Source organism: Equus asinus, chromosome 22 (genome assembly GCF_041296235.1).
Source record: "Equus asinus isolate D_3611 breed Donkey chromosome 22, EquAss-T2T_v2, whole genome shotgun sequence".
In the NCBI taxonomy this organism is placed as follows: domain Eukaryota; kingdom Metazoa; phylum Chordata; class Mammalia; order Perissodactyla; family Equidae; genus Equus; species Equus asinus.
Window position 1 is genome coordinate 35,724,432 of NC_091811.1, and position 23,624 is coordinate 35,748,055.

Here is a 23,624-nt window from a genome sequence, read left to right on the forward strand (position 1 = left end):
GACATCAGATCTGAAAAGAGAGGTGAGGATTTAAAGAAGAAAAGATGGGTAGGAAAAAAGATTTTGATTTATATTGATAAGAATCCCTTTGCCAACCAGGCTAGATTCCAGACAGCTTCTAGGCCCATGGGTGGGAATTAGAGTGTTTAGTCTATTTATTTAGCCTCTGCTCACCCTGGTTCTGAATTCACCGCCCAGTCCTCTCTCCCAGCACAGTTGGCCCCTCACTGCTTTCTGAATGTCCACACTCCATGGGCAGGCTCTTTCATCAAAGCACATCGGCCTCGAATGTGTCTTTCTTCCAGCTTGTTTAGGAGGTAGGTAGGTCTAGTTGAAGCCAGAAGGAAAAACCCATCTGAAGTAAGAGGATGAAACAGAAATTCTGTGACATCTAGTTGACTTGAAGCCTATTTATTTTCAGTAGAAAAAAATTTTAACGTGACTGCTACTCTCTTTTTCTTTTGAAACTTGGAAGCATGCACTAATGCACCTTTGCACCGCAACTATAACACTATGCAAAAAATAATCCAGAAATGAATGGCATTTTTATAACAACTATTAAGTTACATGAAGTGTTAGTCCAGTAACCAGATTTGGAGACAGTGTCTCCATTCAGGGGTATAGTAGCTGTGCAGAAAGAAGCCAGCTATGGAAGGGGAAACTTTGGACTAACTTCCCCCTTCCTCAGTTGTGTTTGAAATTTATATATTTTCTGATAGCTTGCAGCAGGCTTGGGGTCCACCAGTTCTTTCTCCTTACACTGTTTCTGATTTGATATTTCATATTATTTCATAATTAAGAATTTTTAAGGATTGTAACTTTTTTGGTGGCATTTTCTATTCATAATAAAAGTAGTTCAGTGTCTTGGGATATTAAAAAAAATGGTTGATGGAAGATGGTCTTGTTACTAAAGTAAACCTTTCTATAAATAAATGCAGAAACATCTGTTAAGGGCATAGTCTGAATGTGGCAGACATATGAATTGCGTCAATTCCCGTCTTTGGCCAAGATTTCTTTCTTAGGCTTTCTTTATACCTAATGTCATGGCAGGGTTTCACATTCTCACAGCATTAGGCAATAGAATGGTCAAAAGGACTGGTGCCAAGTTACACTCTTTCTTAGGTTAGCAAATGGTAGTAATTTGTACTCGCCACGGACGAGTGCGGCATGTTTTTGTTTTGATTTTTTAGGACTGAAAACCCCGGATCTCTCCTTCAGCTTCATTTTAGGCCCTGGCCTTTAGGTAATTTTCCAAATATCTAACTGCTAAACTGCTTTCAAGAAATTATTGTGGTATTGCAGGGAGCTTTGGTCAGGAGAAAAAGAAGGCACTAAGTCTTTCCTAGAACACCATGGCCCCATCTGAAATTCCTTTTTCAAAGGCACAAAAATGCTAATTGAAACCAAACAGAAAACAAACCCACCCCGCAAATACTGCAATTCAGACAACTAAGGGGGAGGGTCAGAGTAGGGAGGAAAAATTCTTGGGAAAACTATTTGAAGCTCAAAGCTTGTGTGTTTTGCTCTTTGATGATTCTAAGTTAACATGGGGTGATTTAGCATTTTTAAGATAAAAATTAGCCAGGACTGTAAGAACACTGTGTACCTTTTCAGGTGCCTGTGTAGCTCCTCCTAGAATACTGTCTGGTGCTCTCCCCTTCCTCAAGACTACCTCACACTCCTCCTGCCTGGGGACTCCAGCGAGGGAAGGTGAGTCCGAAAATTTGTACTCCGTACATACATCTTAGAAGAGTATCACTTAAAGTGACTTTCTTTCTTTCTTTCTTTCTTTCTTTCTTTCTTTTTTTTTTCGTGAGGAAGACTGGCCCTGAGCTAACATCTGTTGCCAATCTTCCTCTTTTTGCTTGAGGAAGATTGTCGCTGAGCAAACATCTGTGCTAGTTTTCCTCTGTGTTGTATATGGGATGCCACCACAGCATGGCTTGATGAGTAGTGCATAAGTCTGTGCCCAGGATCCAAACCAGCAAACCCCAGGCCATTGAAGCGGAGCACAAGAACTTCACCACCACACCACCAGGCTGGCCCCTTAATGTGACTTTTTTAAAACAACTTTTCAAAGTTTTGGGAGACTTTCAGAGATTACATTCACTGGTGAACTCTTAAGAATCATCATTCGTAAGCCCTTTATTTAGATAAGCACAAAGTGTGGTTAGTGATAGTATCTTTTGCCACTTTGATATAAATCCTAGGTTCGATATGATCCTAGGTCCTATGAGTTGACACTAATAGCATCATGAAACATGCTTTAGGTTTCAGATTTGAAGTCTGAAGCAAAATTTTGTGTAATACCACTCTTGGGCTTCCCGAGCACTGTTCTCCTCATGCTTTAAATTGGCAGCCTCTTTTAAAGCAGAGAAGTATTTCCCACAGTGAGGGTTAGAAAATCTTGATAAGTCTCAAATATCCTATATTTTGAGCTGCCATCTCTTTAATAGTGTCAATAATTGGCTTTATTAAGTAGAGGGGGGCACAGAGTCACTTGAGGTGAGGATATATGACTAAATTATTTTCCACTTGCCTTTTGTATGCTTGATGTGTATCATCTCCTGTCTGTTGAACATTAAAGTTGCTTATTGGTCCCAGAAGGAAAAATAATTTGACCTTGTTTGTAGTAAGTGAATCACTTACGAATAAACTGTTCACATTTTACAGGTGAATAAACTCTTAAGGGCACCAACCAGCGTGCTGTCTTATAAATTCCTTAGTCCCTCATTTGCAAAAGTTGTGTGCTTGCATTTTTGCCTAGATGATAGATTTCAAAGGTCTCACATAAATTAATTTCCCCCTGAAATAAAAAGTATAACCTTAGAGTCTTGTAGTAATTGCTAGACTATGTGGAAGGAAATGGATTCCTAAAACCACAAGTCATTTCCTCACTGGCTCAGTTGTTCTCCTGTTCATTCTGCTGTATTGCTGTGGCATTAGCAGAGTCCATGACAAGAGGGCCACAACTGTTGAGAGGAACAGGTAGTCTGATTCTAATAAGGCAATTTTGTTATATCCACATGAGAGCCAAAAAATCCTAGTTGAGCCCTGATATTTGTCATACTCTAAAGAAGAAAAGCAGAAGAAAAAAAGATGTATTACGTAGCTCAACTGACTGAAGTTCTCTCCACAATTGAATAGTCACTTAAATTTTAGTTTTAGCTTCCATCACTACTGAAGCTGTTCTGTACATCTTTATTTTATACCTTAATTATTTCTATTTAGGAGGATTTATGTGTAAGTTATACCAAGAGTAACTGTGGTTCAGGTTTCCTCTTTAGGGATTGTGTCCACTTGGGTTTGAGCATTTCAATTACTTTGTCTCCCTTAGCACACTAGTATTTATGCACTAATTCAGGTGGAACATTTAAAGTTGCTTGGAATTGGCTGCTGAAGAGGTTTAATTTTTTGCTGTTTCTTCTCAAATGCTCAGGGTGCTAAAAATTAACAACCTTTGATTCTTGACTTCAGGTGCAAAGGGACTCCTTCAGTATTCTGCTTTGTTTTCCTTTTAAAGTGAAATTTTGTTTGCTTTAAATAAATGGAGGGCTCCTAACCTGGAGTATAGCTGTACATGAAACTTGTAAAACTTTTTGCCTGTGCCGGCTACCAGAGTCACCCAGCTTCCTCACAGGAAGAGGCTATGTGCGCTCCCCTAAGCCCTTCTGAAGGAAGCATCTGATTTTGGTCATGTTAACTTTAATGAATGACAAAACCAGCTTTCAATTCTCAGTATTGCTACACTGTCAAACTACCTTAAATTTCTTTTCGTGAAGCAACTTTAAATTTTACAGAGTATCTCTACTAAAATTTCTCCATAACGATGGAATTTTTCTCAAGCCATTATTCTTTTAGAGAAGGATATTAGAGAATAGTTCACACTTTATCACAAGGCATCTTTGTTAGGCTTATAAATTTGAAGCTGTGTGAGAACAAACTTAAAAGCCCATGTTTTGTGTAAAAAATATTAGGTAAAACAAAGTAAGATTTTACAGATTATTTGCTTCTCTTCTCTTTGAAATAGGACTGCCGTCTTCCCCTACCCCTTTTCTGGTACCTTCCTGTAAAAAGCATTAGTGAGGGGAAAATAATGATAAACAGGACTTAGCTCTATAATCTTCTTTCAAAACTGCCTTGCAAGTAGTTTCCCACAGTTTCTGTAATGAAGCATATGGCGGTAATGTTCTGTGCCTCTGGTAATGGGGAGTAGTTTCAGAATACTCTCAACATTTTATATTTTAAGCAGTGTGTGTGTACGTGTGTGTGCGTACACACGTGTTTTCAGGTTAGATTTTCTGTCCCATATAGATTTAATGGAATTTATTTTTTATATGCTTGCACTTGATTTTAAGGGTATAGATGTGGGCATATCTAAATAAAACTTGTGAAGAGATGTTTATTGTTGTTACAGGTAATTCATGCACACAGATTTTAGGAGGCTTGAAATGATCTTCTTGTTAGAAGAAGGGGGGCCATTTTCTGTCATTTAAGTTGTCATAGTAACCTGCATCAAGACACAGACTTGGAATCCAGGCCTGAGGAATTTCAGTGACAATAAACATTCCAGTCTCATTCATCATCCATTTTTTTTTTTTTTTCAAAAAAGGAGCCATCTATTGTGACCTAATTATTTCATTTCTGTTTTTAGAAGATGGTAGCAGTTTGCATTTTTTAGCACTTTAACACTTCCCTGGTGGACTAAAAATGAAAAGTTCAGCTGTTTATATTTGAAGTTGACATTTTCTGATAATATATCTCAAACTAATTATTTCAGATGGCAAGATAGGTTCTATATGATGGTTATTTAATGAAATATGAAAGATACAGGACTCGAAGAAATTGGCACATACATTTGTTAACATTCAAGTCTTAATATTAAGAGTAGTGGAATCTGGTTTCCATGGAGCCCTGATCTGGGAATGTTATGACTTACCTAATATCAAATTGTTAATATTTTTATTTTATGGCATCTTGTACTATAGTCCTAAGCACGAACATATTTTAATAAAAAGGATGAAGTTTTATTTTTATGAGCTGAATAAGTTTACTTTGAGAAATTTGTATCTGGATGTTATTTTTAGATATGCTATCTTTCACAAAGGACAGTAGAGTATTGTTTCTAAAGAGAAAGCTTTTTTAGGGTTTGCTTCTCTCTTGCCTTCTACAAGATACTGATTACTAACTAAGATTATTTGGAGTTAAAAACATTCCCCTTAAGCAAGGAACGTGAGGAGAAATAAGGAGATAAAGGTGTGTGTGTTCATTCATTTTAGGAAATCTGGAAAATAAATTGGAAGAATTTGTGGCTACTCTAATTAATAAAAAAATGTACAAAATTAACAGTTATAGGGTATAACTGTAGTTATCTGCAGATGAAGTGATCATACTTTTGTACAGACTTTTCAACATATGTATGAGAATTTTAATCAAATGGATGATTTTTTTTTTTTACAAAGTCAACGAAATTTGAATTTTAAAAAGTATAATGTAGATATAGAAAACCGAGATAACCCATTTACTGGGAAAATGTAAAGGAAAATATAATCATTGGTTAGAGATATCTACTGTATATTTTATGGAAGTATCTATAATTTATAAACAAAATTGGGATCAAGTTTGTCAATAGCCAAAATCCTAATAATGGTGAGACACTAGAATTTTCTCCTATTGGAATTAGCAGCATACCTATTGTCATCACTCTTATCTAAAATAGCTCTGAAATATGTAGCCAGTGTATTAAGAAGAGAAAAAGGAATGAGAGGGAGAATTAATGGAAAGGAGGATAAAATTATTTGTAGATAATAAAAATCCTCAAGACAAACTAATAGAGTGTAGTAAGATTCCATTATAAATAATGTAAATATTATGATTTTAGAGTAGTAATAATGATTCCAAAACTATGAGAAAAAAGGAGCCCATTCATAGTAGCAATAAAAATTATGCTGAGAAGTAAACTTTGTAAGAAATGAGAATGGCCTATAGGAAGGAAACTATTAAACTGTACTCTGAGGATGTGGAGACTCAATGTTTGTAGACAGGAAGACCATTAATTATTTTCAGTCTCTTTATATTGATTTGTAAGCTTGATATAATTCTAATGAAAATTTAAGTGGGAATTTTTCACAGGTCAGTAATTCTGAATTTCATTTTTATAGAATAAGTAGGAGCCAAGAAGTGTTTATGTAAAGAAGAATAATGAAGAGAAACTTATAATGCTAGATATTAATTAAAAAATAGTATGTTGACAAAGTAGACAAATCCTTGGAACAGAAGAGAAGGCCAAGAAGAATGTTGTATTGATAAAAATGCCATTGCAAATAATGAATATAAGAATGTAGTAATAAATATACTAGAAAAGAATGTCCATGAATATCTGAGCTTGGTTTTGGGGAAGAATAAACTAAAATACAGAAGCAAAGGGAATGATTCTTACATGTAATTACATTAAACGTAAAGTAGTTAAAATTTATATATGTCAGATCACAAAAAGGCAAACAACTACTTGAGGAAAGTATATTTTCTCCCTCTCTCAATAGATAGATAGAAAAAATAGAGTTAATACATATATATAAGGAGTTATTTCAAATCAGTAAGAAAATAATCAATACCCAATTAAAAAATTAGTTGGTAGTTCATAGTGGATAGTTTAAATAAAAACAGATGTAGATGTAAAGATTTGTTCAGTCTTAATAAAGAAATATCATAGTTGATATATCATATTCTTAAAGATTCAAAAACATGTACATGGCACATATATAGTGACCTATACATAAAATGCAACATAAGCAGACCTGTATAATTCCTGATGTTAGCAGTCAGTGAAGTAAGATCAGAATTCTCATATAATGCAACTAGAAGGTAGCCGATAATGGAATTTATCTGTTTACCTACTACCCACTTATCTAGTTTTTAAAAATTATTTAATTCAATGGAAAAACGATAGTAACCTAAGAAGGAAGCATGTTAGTACGTAGTATAAATTACAACCTTGTATTTTTTTTTTAAAGATTTTATTTTTTCCTTTTTCTCCCCAAAGCCCCCTGTACATAGTTGTATATTCTTTGTTGTGCGTTCTTCTAGTTGTGGTATGTGGGATGCTGCCTCAGCGTGGTTTGATGAGCAGTGCCATGTCCGCGCCCAGGATTTGAACCAACGAAACACTGGACCGACTGCAGCGGAGCGCGCAAACTTAACCACTTGGCCACAGGGCCAGCCCCACAACCTTGTATTTTTTTAAGGTTTTTACATGGAAAATAAACAAGGAGGCAATATGCAAAAGTGTTAATGGTGATTATCTCCAAGAGGTAGAACTACAGGAAAATAATAATTATTATAGGTTCTCTAAAATGAACATATATTTATAATCAGAAACTTGAAAATTGATTTCAGTTTTTTAAAAATCTAAGGTTGATCAAAGGTCTAAGATTTCATTATTTACCTTCTGGCAAAAAATATATATTTACTGTAAAAATATATTTATTGAGATGGATTATACACAGAATTGAATAGCAAGGGGATCATCAGATCTCTGGGAAGAGCTGAACAGACCACACTCCCTGGCCGCCATTCACATTAGACTGTAGTATACCTGTGTGTCTGGTATCGTGCTTTCTGGATGTGTGGGGCCCAGCATCCCTGGGAATGATAAAGAGCACTGTGGCCCTATGTTTAAATCTCAGCCCTTTCCTCATGCCTATTATATCAAGTGCCTCAGTAGTTTATTTTTTTGTGTGATTTTCTATTATCCATTTTATTTATTTTTTAATTGAAGTATAATTGACATACTATATTATATTAGTTTCAGATTACAACAGAGTGATTTTACATTTATGTACATTACAAAATGATCACCATGACAAGTCTAGTTCCGGTCTGTCACCATACAAAGTTATTATAATATTATTGACTATATTCCCTATGCTGTACATTACCTCCCCATGACTTATTTATTTTATAACTGGAAATTTGCACCTGTTTTTTTTTTGGTGAGGGAGACTGGCCCTAAGCTAACATCTGTTGCCAATCTTCTTCTATTTGCTTAAGGAAGATTGTCGCTGAGCTAACACCTGTGCCAGTCTTCCTCTATTTTGTATGTGGGATGCTGCCACAGCATGGCTTGATGAATGGTGTGTAGGTCTACACCTGGGATTGGAACCCACGAACCTGGTCTGCTGACGCAGAGTAGGAGAACTTAACCACTACGTCACTGGGCCAGCCCCATACACCTCTTAATCCCCTTCACCTATTTTGCCCCGCCCCCCACACTCCTCCCCTCTGGTGACCACCAGTTTGTTCTTTATATTCATTAGTTTGTTTCTGTTTTGTTTTGTTTGTTCCTTAGTTTTGTTTAGATGTCACACATAAGTCAGATCATGTGGTATTTGTCTTTCTCTGTCCGACTTATTTCACTTAGCATATTATCCTCTAGGTCCAGCCATATTGTTGCAAATGGCAAGATTTCATTCTTTTTTATCTCTGAGTAATACTCCATTGTGTGTGTGTGTGTATGTATATATATATATATATATACACACCACATCTTCTTTATCCATTCATCTATCCATAGACACTTAGGTTGTTTCCATATCTTGGTTATTATAAATAATGCTGCAGTGAATATAGGGATGCATATATCTTTTTGAATTAGCGTTTTTGTTTTCTTCAGATAAATACTCAGAAGTGGAATTGCTGGATCGTATGGTAGTTCTACTTTTAATTTTTTAAGGAATCTCCGTACAGTTTTCATCATGGCTGCATCAATTAATTAATTATTATTTAATAAAGTAACAAATTTATTTATTTATTGCCAAGGAAGATTAGCCCTGAGCTAACATCTATTCCTAATCTTCCTCCTTTTGCTTGAGAAGGATGCGCGCTGAGCTAACACCTGTGCCAGTCTTCCTCTGTTTTGTGTGTGGGTCACTGCCACAACATGGCCGCTGACAAGTGGTGTAGTTCTGTGCCCAGGAACTGAACCAGAGTGCGCCAAACTTAACCACTAGGCCATGGAGCCAGCCCCCCTCTTTGTTGTCTTTTTGATACATAGAGGTTTATATGTTCAAATATTGTCAATGACTTCAAATCAAACTCACTGAAGTCTTTATGGATTAAATGGGAGAATTAGGACATTTATTTTAATTCCTTAGCCATTTTGATTTTTACCCCCCTCCCACCTTCCCCATTGACCTATTTTGTTTACAGGGATTATACCTGGGCAAGAAACTTAAGGAATTTTTAGGAAATGTACTCAGAGTGAGATACTGTGCCTCTGAAGTCTTAAGTATTACTTTGTTTATTTGTGCTGTTTTTCCTGAATACAGCTCTTAACAATGGCCTTGTTTGTTTCAGTTATGTTTATAGATTTGTGGACAACACAGTCCCTTTGTCACTAAGGATTAACTTTCATCTCTCTGGTGTGTAAGGCCCTGGGAAGATCAGACTGTGCTGCCCTGGTGCAGCTTTGGGCTGTCTCATCACAGGGCACTGATCCCTGAAGTGAGCGTGGTGGGCCAGTTCCAGCAACAAGGAGCATACTGGTCTGCTCTTTAAGGAGTTGTAGTTAATGACAAATGAACCACTTTTAAGTTTAAATAAAATTTGTGTGTGTGTGTATACACACAATATTTTACATTATCAAAATAGTTTTCAGCTTTGTTTGATTTCCTTCTTAGAAGGCAATGCTTGATACTAAGAATTGCTTTTCTGACAAGACATTTCTGATATCTTCTGTTTTTCTGAAATTCTAGAAAAGAAGTTTCTAGCAAAGCATTAGTCATTGGATATTTAAAACAATTGCTCATTTAAAAAAAGTAATACAGTAAGTATAAAGTGTATTTGTTGTTAATACTCTGGAGTTGATTCCAACTCCTAGCCACTCTGTGTACAGCAGAGCAGAACCCTGCTGGATCTTTTTGCGCCATCCTCTCACCTTCTGGCGCTATATCAGACAATGTTCTGCTGCTGTTCCTAGGGTTTTCATGGCCAGTTTTTTCAGAAGTGAGTGGCCAGGTCCTCCTTCCTAGTCTGTCTAGTCTGGAAGCTCCACTGAAACCTGTCCACCATGGGTGAGCCTGCTGGGATTTGAAATATTGGTGGCATAGCTTTCAGCATCACAGTAACATCCAGCCCACCACAGTGTGACAACCGACAGATGGATAGTGTGTGTCCCAGACAAGGAAACGAACCTGGCCGTGGCAGTGAGAACGCCGAATCTTAACCACTAGACCGCCAGGACTGGCTTTTAAAGGTATAGAAAGGTATAAAATGAAAAATTGCCTCCTTCCTCATTGTGTTTCCTCTACCCAGTGGTAACCATTGTTAACAGTTTCTTGAGTATCTGTGCAGAAAATATATACCTACAGTATGTATTTATGTCTTTTTAAACTTACAGTATTAGCATTTTGTGTGTGTGCATGTATTACACAAATGCTTTACAGGTTCACTCCTTTAATTGCCAGAATAATCTTAACGGCAGATATGATTATCAGACTGCACACTGAATTGGTGAGAGTTCAGTAGATATTTACTGTTGGTTTGCATTCTTTCATTTGTTTGAGTTTGTAAAAATGAGGTTCGTATGTAATTACCTGATACATGTGAGACTGCGATCGAGTCTACTTCTGATTGCACTAGTGACTATCATTTCCTTGGAGTCGTTCTCTGTGGCCTGGTTTCTATCCCTGTGAATGAGATAGTGCCTATATCTACTTGAACACAGTAGGGAGAATATAAAAATTAAAACAGGTCCAGGACCAGCCCAGTGACGCAGTAGTTAAGTTTGCATGTTCTGCTTTTGTGGCCCAGGGTTCGCTGGTTTGGATCCCAGGTGCGGATGTATGCACTGCTTGTCAAGCCATGCGGTGGCAGGCATCCCACATATAAAATAGAGGAAGATGGGCACCGATGTTAGCTCAGGGCCAGTCTTCCTTTAGCAAAAAGAGGAGGATTGGTGGCAGTTGTTAGCTCAGGGGTAATCTTCCTCAAAAAAAAAACACCCAAAAAACAGGACCAAAATACCAAATCTTTTTTTGTTCTTAAGATCTACTAAGCTAGTAATGATACCGTAACTCTGTAATTTTGCAAAGGCAATTTCTTTTATCTAAAGTGGACCTTGTGAAAAGGTATAAAAGTACAGTAGGATGGAATCCATAGTTTCTGCCTTTAAAGACTATATAGACTCACTGAGTTAAGAAGGTTCACATGAGATGGGAAAAAAAGTTTTTTACCAAGTAATTCCATGTCATATCAACGGTTGAACTTGTTCTCTTTCTCTCCTTCTCTCCCTCTCTCTCCCTCTCTCTCTCTCTCTCTCTCTCTCTCTCTCTCTCTCTCCTCTCCTTCTCTCCCTCTCTCTCTCTCTTTTTCACTATTCCTCTCACATTTCAGCTGGACTATATTTCCTCCTTAGAAATTTAGAGAAACTTGTCCTGAACCTCCACTTTCAAAGCTTATGAAAGTCTCCTCCTGATCTTGCTAAGTCTAGAGACCTGTCTCAAGTGAGCATCACCTCATCTGTTTTTGACTTGCCTCCTATATGTACAGTCTTCAGATTCGCCCAGTGTTAAACTTTTCTTTTTTGTTGATTTCTGTTAAAACACAACACACATGCACAAACACACACACCACTTAATAGAACCTACCAAAGATCTGGGAGTTCTAGGAGAAAGACTCACATTGCAGGAAGGGCAACCTTGACAGTCTTCCTGGCCCCTGACTTCATACTCATCCCTTCCTCCCAGGATGTCCCAAGGAGCTGTGTCTGTAAGTTCAGAAACTACCACGTATCATCTGGCTTCATTAATCCAGCTACAAGTCAGCTTCCCCTGTTATTAATTGTGTGATCTTGAATACTTAGTTGCTCTAAACTCCAGTTTTCTTACTTGAATATTGGGTAAGATTAAATTATGTATGTAAGGGACTTAGCATGTATAAAATTCAATGAATGATAATTATCATTTTTATTAAAATAGTGCAGTTTTTCCCAAATGCTTCAGTCTTGTTCCAAGCTTAGGCGGGACATATTTTTATATAGATACATTTTTCACTCTTCTGTTCTTATGGAATAGACTATATAAATTGTTCCAACCAAGCACTATTGATAATTACACTGGGAAAACAATGTAAACCGTTGCTGTTCTAGGCAAACTAGGATGGTGGTCACCCTGGGTATATCCCTAGTGCCTGTTTGGGGTGCTTGCTCAGAGAACAGGGACCATTGTCCATTGAGTGAGACAGTGGGGACATGGGACAAGTGAGGTCACATTCATCTTTCTGAGCTTCAGTTCCTTCTTGGTTAAATGGAGGTTAACAAAACTAGCTCACAGTGTGACTGTAAAGATTAAATGAAATTGTGATCTTAGAAAGCATGGAGTATATATCTGGAAATTGGACACCTGTTAATTCTCCTCTCCCTCTCTGCAAATTACCTTAGCTGCGCTGATGGATAAGTTTTGTGTATGGATGTTTCTACTATGCTGTGTACTTACTCCTCGCACTTCCCTAATGTATCTTTTAAGTCCATTTGACTGGACGTTGTAGGTGGTAATTATAGGTGAGGCACACATAGTTCCTCAGTTTACAGTGGAGGATTGGTCTATGTTGTTTCAATTAAGCACTTTTTGACTTGAAAGGGCATGAATTGTAGTGTTCAGGAACCACACCTACTTTCCCTGTAAACTCACCTGTGGTATGCTTTTTTTCTTTTGTGATTTCCTATTTTTTGGATGAATCATAGTCTAAATAGGGGACTTTTAAAAAAATTTCAAATATGAATTTTTATACGCATTTAATAGAGACTTTGTGTGAATCAAAGGTACTTGTTTTGTACCTCAGCTGCAGAGAATGTATTTCTTCCTTGAGAAAAACATCTACTAGCTGAACCTAGAAAACTGATAGAATAATTGGTAATATACATACCAAACGTGGTTTTCTTATAATTTATGAATAACTTCTAATAACACAAAACTGGAGGAAGCAATAGACCTCCAGGTTTGGATCTTTTGCAGAAGGATCAAAGCCTTGTCACTTTGCACCATTATCTTTCATGGTGGTTTTCTTCAATAGCAAATCTGTGTTCAGACCTGGTAATGCCCAGTCTAGGCTTACAGAGAGTCTACTGGGGGACAGACAGATAGTAAATGATTACGGTCTTGCCATAAATTATGCAGTTGTGGAATGAAGAAGGTGCTATGGGAGCACATGGGGAAATACTTTGTGCAGAGGTTAAGAAAGGCTGCTTGCTGCTATCACCTGAGCCAAGTATTTAAAGGTGAGTGAGGAGAAGGCCTTCTAGAAGGGCCTGGGAAATAGCAATCGCAAAGACTTGAAAGGTACATAAGGAGCATGATGTGTTTGGGGATAAAGAAGTACAGCTGGGTGTGAATATGAATGTGGATGGGAAGGAGATGACTAATTTAAGAAACAGGATTCTTATTCTAGTTTGATAGAAACAACCTTTTCTTTTGGCGTCTCTGGGCTTTAAGGTAATTGAAAGGATCAAAATTATTCATAAGTAGACAAAGTTCTAGTTGGAGGATAAGTTGAGGTATTAGTGATTTGGAGTACCTAAACTTCAGGTGTCTCTGTAAGAAGAAAAATTTCTCATGCTTTTTATTCTTGATAATTTCTGTGTAATTTCAAGAAATTTAATATTTAACATATCTTCATTCTTCAAGAGGATATTGCTACTTTAAAATGTTCTCACTTTAAAAGTTAGATATAAATAGATAACATTAAAAGCCATACTGTTTGCAGCCAGTTGATCTAATGTTCAGTCACTTTGTTAACATTTTCTCCTGTGAGCTGCTCTAGCCACTAGACAATTTTACTGTGCAAATTCTTTGCAAATTTTGTCTTGTCAGAATGGGAATTGTGTGAGAGATGAAACGATTAAAGATTGCTTTTTTGGTACAGCAAATAATGCTTTCAGAAAAACTGGCTGATATTAACTACCATTTCTATTCCATTTTCCTCCCAAGGCCCATTTGAATGTATACTCTCAATCCTTTTATTATATCAAGAAGTAGAAATATAAGTTATTATTTTTACTATTAACAAAATAGCAATTTCATGTAGTAATTTTTATATCCTCATGCGAAAAATAATGTCATATGAGTGGCTACCTTAGTTCTGGTACCATCTTGCCTCCATTTATTTTGTATTTTCCCTGTGCTGTACCACAGCATATTACAAGCATATGCATAAAAATCTTAATTTTATTTTTTACTTGGAAAGCACTTTGAAGATTTGAATTTGAGGTTGAAGAAACCAAGACCCAGTCAGAGACTGATTTGCTGCCTCTAGACATCCTCTCTAGGGCAAAAACTCTTTTATTCATCTTCGTGGTTTCAGTGCCCAGCCAGTACATAAAGATCTGTTGAGTACATCTCTTTATTTGCGGAGCCTGAATTACAGCCCAAATCATTTTATTTCCAATCGGTCCTGTGTTCTTTCCTGTGCACTGGTACTTCCCCATCTGCTTTTCTACTGCAAAATGGATTTACATAGCAGCAGCGTTCCCAAGGTCTCAAGTTATGTATAATGCATGCCTGCCAGGTATCATAACCCTGCCCCTGTCTCACAAGAAAGCCAAGCTCCCCAGCGTGTTAGGACAAGGGGACTGTCTGGGCTGAGAACCAGTGGATGTACTAGAATATTCTTGAATAAATTGTAATTTCACACTCAAGATGGATGGTACTTTGTCCTTTTAAGTATGTTCACACTTCTTTTGATCAAACTGCAGAGTCAACAGATGCTGTAGGATCATAGACTTTATTTTTAGAATAGTATTTCTAAGCAGGAGTGGTTCCCCATCAGGGGTATTTGGGAAGTTTGTGAGAGCGTTTTTGATTGCCACAGAGATTGAAAGGATGCTACTGGCATTTAGTGAATGGGTCACAGAGATGCCAGGCATCCTGTAGTGCACAGGACAGTCCCACACAATGACATTAAAATGGCACACTCTGCTTTCATAATGAAAAGCCACAACTGAACATGACTTTCTACACATATACACGAAGAGTTTTTGCATTGTCTTTATAGTGAGTTTTCCAGGAATGCAACTATTATGTAAATTAAGCGAATATTATATTTAATTCAGAACTTGCAAAAGAATTGTTCCTCAACTCATGAAAGTGTCACAGACAGCAGTGCCCCTTGTAGTATTTGAGTTTCCTATCAACATACCTGTTAGCAGTCTGCACTTACAATTGTTGCGTTCATGGTATAGATATAAGCATCCAATTACTTCATTATATCTTGTCATTTATATATTTAAGTTCATGTCTCTGTTTTAAATTATTGTTCTTTTATTTCTCTTTCTGGCTTCTGTGTTGAGAATACTCTATTTGGGAGTGAAGGAACGGGGCAGAAGCAGGGAAACTCATTGGGAGGCTGTCGTAATAATTCAGGTTACAGAGTATGGAAAGGTGGATAGAGAAGCCAACAAGATTTCCTGACAGATTGGATGTGGGTTATGAGAGAGGAGTCAGGGACAACTGTAAGCATCTTGGCCTAAGCAACTAGAAGGATGCATTCTAGTTGCTTTGAACTGAGATAAAAGGATGTGGGTGCAACAGATAAGGGGGATAAGGTAAGACATATTCAGTTTGAGATGTCTACTGGACATCAAAGTGATAATATTGAATAGACATTTGAATGTAAGGCTGAAGTCAGAGGTCTGAGCTAGAAATATAAATGTGGGAATTGTCAAGTATATCATATTTCAAGTGATGATCAAGTTGAATGAGATCACCAAGGGAGTGAATATAAATGGAAAAGAGTAGAAGACCAGTGATATAGATTTGGGATACTCAAACATTAAGAGAGTATGGAGAAGAGGAGATTGAGAAGGAACATCAGTGAAGTTGGGGGAAAACCAAGAGAGTGCAGTGTCCTGGAAGCCAAGTGAAGAGAGTGTGAGGAGGAGGGAGTGATAAATTGACTCTTAGATTTAGCAACATAAAGGTGATTGGTGACCTAGATAAAGATGGTTTTGGTGGAGTGATGGGGTAAAAGCTGGAGAGGAATGCACTTAATAGAGAATGGGAGGTGAGAAAATGAAAAGGGGACAAGAAATGGAGGATAGCTGGTAGGGAAAGTAGGATCAGAAGAAAGTTGGTGGTGTTGTTTTTAAGATGGGTAAGATAGGAACTTATTTATTCTCTGATCCAATATAAAGATCGATGGAGAGAGTGATGATGCTAGAGTAGTTAAGAGGAGGCTGGCATCCTGGTTAGCCATGGGCTCCTATGACCGCGCCACTAGTTTTCCAGCAATCTGGTCTGCCATAGCCCTGGAATAGCTGTCTGATTCCTAAAAGATTTTGAGGCCCAAAGGCCAGAAGGCTTTCTCACTCTTTGGTGTGTGTTTCTTTTTTGTTTGAGAAGGTTGGTCAGGCACCAGCCAAGGGCTTAAGTTCTAGCCAGAAACTAAGCTAGAAATTAGTGGGAAATTAGAAGGGAGGGTAGAACCAATTGCTTCTCCGTAGGCAGTGACTTCAGAGCAGCTAAAGTTTTTCTTTCTTGTCCACTGGAACTGTCGTAACCATTTTGACTTGTAGGCAGAACAGTGCAGGGCCTTTAGAATGAGGAAAGTGAGGCACCTAGAAGGGCACAGAATGTCAGGAGGCACTCACTCTCAGAGACACACAAGCACAGAGGTAATGATGCCTCCTTACATTTTGCATCCTTGGCACCTTGCTTGCCACACTGTAATGTCCTCAGCCCTGAGAATGGGCACTGTGATTTCTTTTAAGGGCCGATAGGAAAGCTCTTTTGCCCTAATTATCTCATCTCATATTACCGATCGGAGATGAATTTACCGTGCTTTAGTTAGTCTGATATCCCCTTCCTCCTTAATATCTGGAACGTGAGGAGGACTTGGTGAAGAAGAAAAGAAATGCTTCTGCAGAATTCTCTTGTTGGTGATGGGAGAGCAGGGAATGACTGGTGGGGCTTTGGACAACAAAGGGGAAACATGAGGAACTTTTGGATTCTTAAGTGGCAAGAGAGAGGGGACTGGGGATAAAAAGGAGACTGGTTAGGATCCATCCTGTTTCCAAAACCTAGAGTAGAAGCTGCTCCTCTCCAGCTTAGTACATACGTCATTTTTAAGTGTTTTAAGGGACCTAGTACCATCTTATCTTTCCCTCTTTGGAATCCAGAGGTGAAAGAAGGTTATCACTCACCTTGTGAGTCCTAAGAATTGAATTTCCTGTTCTGTCTTGTGCCGATCTGAGAAAGATCTCCTGAGGTCATCTGAGGGATTATCCATCTTTGTACCTCAGAAACAAAAGGAAGCCTTCCAGCAACATCTATAGAACCCAGAGAATTCTCGGGGCTTTGTGTCCTGGAGAATATTGTCATATGGTCCTGTGACTGCCCCCTCAGAGGGAACCCTAGTGATAAAGGTATAACAGAGAATTGTGGACCATCTTGATCACACTATTTGAGTTGACAGATTCTCATATAAAGAACTTTTAGGACCAAATGTGTGGAGATGGTGCAAACGTGATTGTGTACAAAATAAGTCACCAACTGAAGGAACAGTGGGGAGAGATGTACAAAGATGGCTCTGAGGACCTTCCATCAAGAGGAGGTGTCCAGAGGAACAGGCGGCAGGCACACTTTGAAGAGAAAGGCTTGAGATGGTTAGAGATATGATCACTGATTCCCTTGTAATTGGGAAGTTAATGATCGTGAGACTGAGGAAGAACCCACTGAATTTAAAAGTTAGAATTTTTTTTTTATTTTGAAGTGGTTCACAGCAGAAACTGGAATGTTAAGGAGTCTATGACTAATTATGAATGAAACAGAAGATAACTCATGATCCTATTTTTTAGATCTTGAGGTGTTTCACTGCAGAAATTATACCTTTGTATATTGCAGTCACATATGAATGGATCTGGTAGCAGTACTATCAGACGACAGAAGTTTTAATTGCAATTTCTTTTGGAATGAGGCCTAGTGCTATTTTGGTTTGTGTTAGCCCCAGAGTTGATTGAGCCATGTGTCTAGAATCCCCCATTGAAAATTGTGGACATTTGACTTTAGTCAGTATTACAGAATAATTACACAATCTTGAGAATTTCCTCAGAACTTACTTTCCAAAAATATTGGTCAAATATTTCCCAGAAGAGCTTTCCTTTTCCTGATGAGCATTATCACTTTTGAGAGTGGCAGTTACTCTTCTAGACTTCACCGCCAATCCCATAAACCCAAGTCAAGTAAATGTGATGACATGACTAATTAACTAATAGATGGAGACTGACCCCTGAAGTGTCTTTAAAGCCTTTATCATATGTGTAGCATAGAGTAGGCTTTAGTAAATGCTTTTTGAAACAATTAAGTGTAATGTATATTCTACTTAATTATTTATTTTCTTAGATGGTGGAGTGTATGTTCAGAGTTTGAGCTCTGGTAGCAGACGGCTTGGATTCAGATCTTGGCTTTGCCCCTAATGTGTGTGATCTTGGGCAAGTTTTGTAACTTCTCTGTGCCATAATTTCTTCTTCTAAAGAGTAGAGATTATACTAGTACCCACCTCTTAAGAGTCTTATTATGAGAATTAAATAAATTGTTGATGCATTCGAAACACTTAGAACAGTGCCTGGCATATGGTAAGTACTTATATGCCAAGTGTTACAAATGACTTTAACAAAAGCTGTCAGACGTTTAATATTTAAAAACTGAGAAAACCAAATCTCTGTTTCTTCCCCAAATAGCATTATAACTGGCAACGAATACTTGAGTGTTGGTTGTCTGAACTGTAGTTATTTAGTCTTTTTTCAGTGGCTGTAAATGGCTTCTTGTGTTTCTGAAAATGGAGGAATACAAGTCATCTTCCCATCTGGCCTTGTATCTGTATAAAACATAACTGTGCTCATATATTATTTATATTATTACTAATTATGTGAGTGAGTTGAATTTTTAAAAATTTGTGGGGAGTGTGATTAGTATCCAGACATGTTTTTTCTTGGGCTTTCTGTATCCATGATATTTCCTTTCATGTGAACTTTAAGATCTGTGCAGTTTGTTCCATCTTTGTGCTCTGTCCCTCCACTCAAATGTGTAGAATCAAAATAGAGCCAAGTATCTCCCAGAATTAGAAATGATGAGATTTCCATGTAGTCAGCAGTTTGTTATCCACAGGGTTTTTTGTTGGCATGGGCTTGTCCTCTGGGAGGGTGGCAGTTCTGCCCAAGAAAAAGGGCAGAGTTCTTGTGTGGCGTGCCCACAGGACTGCCCTCCCAGCTTCTCTCTTGTTTCCAGTAATCTAAGTGTTTTATAAATGCATTGGAAGATGTGGCTTCTCTGTTGATGACCACCTGGTGAGACAGCATTTTAGTGTTCATAAAGCACTTTTAATAGGGGAGTCTAGTTTGATGCTCACCGCAAACTAATGAGAAAAATATTCTTATCATTATTCTACAGATGAGGAACGGAGCTTCCACGAGTGTGAGGAAATTCAGGGTTACACGGTTAAAAGAAGCAGTGAACCCAGGTCTGCTGACTCTTTAAATCCTGTGTCCTTCCAGATTTATTGCTTTCCGATCAGATTTACTCAGGCTCAGTAAAATCATGTAAGAGGACCGAGAGTAGTAACCAAGCCTGTTAATTAGAAATCATAATCATGGAGTTAGAATTTCAAATAACATTGTAAGATTTGACATTGTTTTTAACTCTTGAAAACTTTACTATTTATAATAAAAGGGCCTAAGCTGTATTATTTATTCTTCCTAGTTATATATCATAAGTATTTTCTAACTACCTTTAAATTTTTAAAGTTTTTTTCATTTTTTGTATACTTTGTTATTAAAGTAGATTTCGTGTTTAATAGAAGTCTTTTTTTCTTTCAATGTAGAGGGTGTTGAGTAGACCTAGATTAAGACTCTTACTGAAATTCTTAGAAGAGTGTAATTACTTGTTCTTATCCTGTACTTGGTAGGTAGGTGAGTGGTCCCAGGAAGAATAAAATGGTTCTATTTTTGTAACCAGTATTTTTCTAAACCTCATTCTGAGTAAATGGCACATTTCTATATTGCATGGACAAATCTCAGACCTGTAGCACTGGTTTGAGGAATATGAGCATGTGGACCTTTGTAGCTTCATGGAGTTGTGTTCGCACACCCTGCTTGAGCTGCTGGTGCCTCTGCTCAGCAGGTACAGCCACAGCTGGCTGGTGCCATATGTCCAGTGACTTGCTGAGTGAGACCTCACTCACTACAGCAGCAGATTTTGGCAGGGATCTGCCTATTTCAAGATCACATTCAGTGGTCAGTCACTGATGAGCTCTGAAAGACTCAAACTTCTATAGTAATATGAATAATAACTTTTTTTTTTCCTGTTGAGGAAGATTGGCCCTAAGCTAACACCTATTGCCAATCTTCCTCTTTTTACTTGAGGAGGATTGTCACTGAGCTAACATCTATGGCAGTCTTCCTCTATTTTGTATGTGGGACGCTACCACAGCATGGCCTGATGAGCAATGTGTAGGTCCAGGCCCAGGATCCGAACCCGCAAACTCTGGGTTTCCAAATTGGAGTGTGAACTTAACCCCTACACCACTGCGCCAGCCCTAATAATAGTTATTTTTTTTAAGTACTTACTGCGTGCCAGATTGTATTTAAGTCTTCATGTTCATTGTTTTTCACTCTGGCAAATTTAAGGATTATTATTCCCATTTTAGAGCCAAGGAAACCAGTAATTTGTCTGAAGTCATATAGCTAATAAGTGGTGGGGGGAGGATTTGAATCCAGGGCTGCCTGACCACTAAAATGTGTTTTTAATCAACAGCTTCCATGCTAGGGATGGTGAAGTATATCATGTGTATGCTGCCTGTGCTCATGGCAGACATAATTAATTGATCATGGTATGTGTTCATGCTGAGCCTGATAATCCTTTTCAGCATTGCATTTTTGGCATCTGTAGTCAGTTAGACTTAGTAGGCAAGATAAAACATATGTGCTATCCTTGACTCTATTTGAGTCTGTATTAACTCTTTCCTGAATTCCAGTGGTGTGTTGAAATTGGGCCAATTTGCTTTTGGACAAATAATAAATAAGGTAAATAATTGCTTTGTTTTAATAGGAAGAAAAACATGCAGTATTTTTCTGTAGAAATTATAGAATTATTGGTATGGACAATTGAATTTAATACTGGCTAAATTCCATTTTAAATAGCATATAAAAGTCATCTCCATGTCAAAAATTTTAAGGCAAGTTGATTACTGATTTATAATATTTATTCATTTGAAAATTTTCTCAAATAGGTATTTGAAATAAAAAAATTTTGACAGTGCTCATAGAGTTTGTTATAATGAAATTAGATTTTTTTATGCAATCGGCTGGCTGTGATGTCTTCATTAAATTTTAATCAGAGGAGCTGGCCCTGTGATCAAGTGGTTAACGGCAGCCCAGGGTTTCGCCAGTTTAGATCCTGGGCGCAGACATGGCATTACTCATCAGGCCAGTTGAGGCGGTGTCCCACATGCCACAACTAGAAGGACCTGGAACTAAGATATACAACTATGTACCCAGGGGGATTTGGGGAGATAAAGCAGAAGAAAAAAAATTTTAATCAGATCAAAATACTAATCCTTTAAGAATTAAATTTAAAACTGTATTGTGGCAATAAAAGCTTGTTAGGATTGCATCTTTGTCTGTTTATTTGGTCTTTTTTCCTTTCAGACCTTCTACTACTTCAATTGAAGACAGAGTTTTTAAAAAATTCCACATATGATCAAGTAGACATTCCACTGTCTCTCTTGACCTCTTGATATGAGGAGCAGGATTATTGAAGAGCATCTTGGCACAGGATTAGGGTTGGAGTGTTTGAATTAAAGATCAGTAATACCTACAATAATAAATCATCATTCCTATCTACTGCTTAGTGTTCAAACTTCTGGAAGATGCAATCTTCATTTTGTTCCTCTGAAAGCTGTGACCTAAAACTGAGAAATAGAAAATAATTTATATTAAAATATATTTGAGAGATAGGCCACTCAACCAGCAAAGAGATTGAGGTGAGATTGAATCCAAATTAAGGGTGAGCCCATGGAAAATTGCTTATCTTTTGTATGTATCTTTATAGTTAAGTAACATTGTACTTTGAGTTACTTATCTCAGTTTGCAAAGAAATGAAAATTTTACTTATTTTCCTAATGATGTCAGGAGAAAGAAATATATAATACCTAAAGTTAGATGATCTATTATTGTGTTATAAGAAATGCTAATTTGAATGTGCTTTTTAGAAAAATAAATGAGATTAAGAGAAATAGCCCATTAGTGATGTTTCTTCAGTCACTGCTTGTTCTCAGTAGTACTCTTTCTGTTTCTTCTTTATTGATAAGGTCCTAGCTATTCCTACTTTAAAAACAGAAGACAATACTTCTCTGTAACACTGTGACCACAGACCTCACTAACTCTGACTAATGGTTACTTTGAAGTGCTGGTGGCCAGTTGGAGTTTATAATTTGTTACCAAATTACTATGATCTTTATTTTCATCCTGTATTTTGCCTGTCAAGCAATCATATTCTCCAAAATTGGAGAGTCAGAACCTTCAACTAAAGAGTTTGTTTAACTAGAGGCAGGAAGAGCCTATTTTCCCTTGAAACACATGGGAAATTTATTCATTTGAGTTTGTTTTAAACTTTTAAAAGCCTGGAAGTTATTAAGGGCTGTTTTTTGTTTGGTTGGTTTGTTGGTGCTTTTGTTTTGTTTTATTTTGTTTTTGGATTATCTAATGAATCTCCCTGGTTCTAAAGTCTAACCAGTACTTTTTCTTTCCTGCATTTATAGTGGTCTTTTAAGAATTTGCTTCTCTCTGACCTGAGATTTTAAGATCTCCCGGTAATCTTGGACTATAGTTCACATGACCAGAATTTTTCTTGTAATGTTACCTTATTTTTTGTATTCTTGCTCTCTGTTCTAGAAAGTCACAATTTGGGATTTGAGGGGTGGCACAGAGGTGGGGCATCACAGTAGAGAAGGAGGGTTTTTTTTAATGTATTAATATTTTATTGAGGTATAATTAATGTATAACATTATATTAATTTCATATTTACAGCATAATGATTTGATATATCTGTGCATTGTGAAATGGTCACTACCATAAGCCTAGTTAACATCCATCACCATACAGTTATAAAAAAAATTCTTGTGTTGAGAACTTTTAAGATCTACTCTCTTAGCAGCTTTCAAATACGCAATACCGGTTTATTAACTATAGTCACCATGCTGTACATTACATCTCCAGGCCTTCTTTCTTTTATTACTGTAAGTTTGTATTTAATGACTCCTCCTACCCATTTCACCCCACCCACCATCTGCCTCCTCTGGCAACCACCAATCTGTTGTCTGTATCTACGAATTTGTTTTTTTGTTGTTGTTTTAGATTCCACGTATCAGTGAGATCATATGATATTTGTCTTTCTCTGACTTATTTCACTTAGCATAATGCCCGTAAGGTCCATCTATGGCAAGATTTCATTCTTTTTTATGGCTGAATAGTATTTCATTGTATATGTATATATACACACACCACATTTTCTTTATCCATTCGTCCATCAGTGGATACTTAGGTTGTTTCCATATCTTGGCTATTATAAATAACACTGCAG

The 23,624-nt window shown here is 37.3% G+C and overlaps 1 protein-coding gene across 7 annotated transcripts in view; it reads left to right on the top strand.

Annotated features, from left to right (window-relative positions):
* RASSF8 (Ras association domain family member 8) overlaps positions 1-23,624 on the top strand; it is a 118,721-nt gene that overhangs the window by 36,246 nt on the left and 58,851 nt on the right. For 5 of the 7 annotated variants that reach the window (XM_070494984.1, XM_070494985.1, XM_070494986.1 and 2 more), the window contains one exon: positions 1,615-1,710. The exons of the other annotated variants lie outside the window; for them this stretch is intronic. The gene's annotated coding sequence lies outside the window, so the exon portion shown is untranslated. The remainder of the gene's footprint in view (positions 1-1,614; positions 1,711-23,624) is intronic. 7 annotated transcript variants of the gene reach the window in all.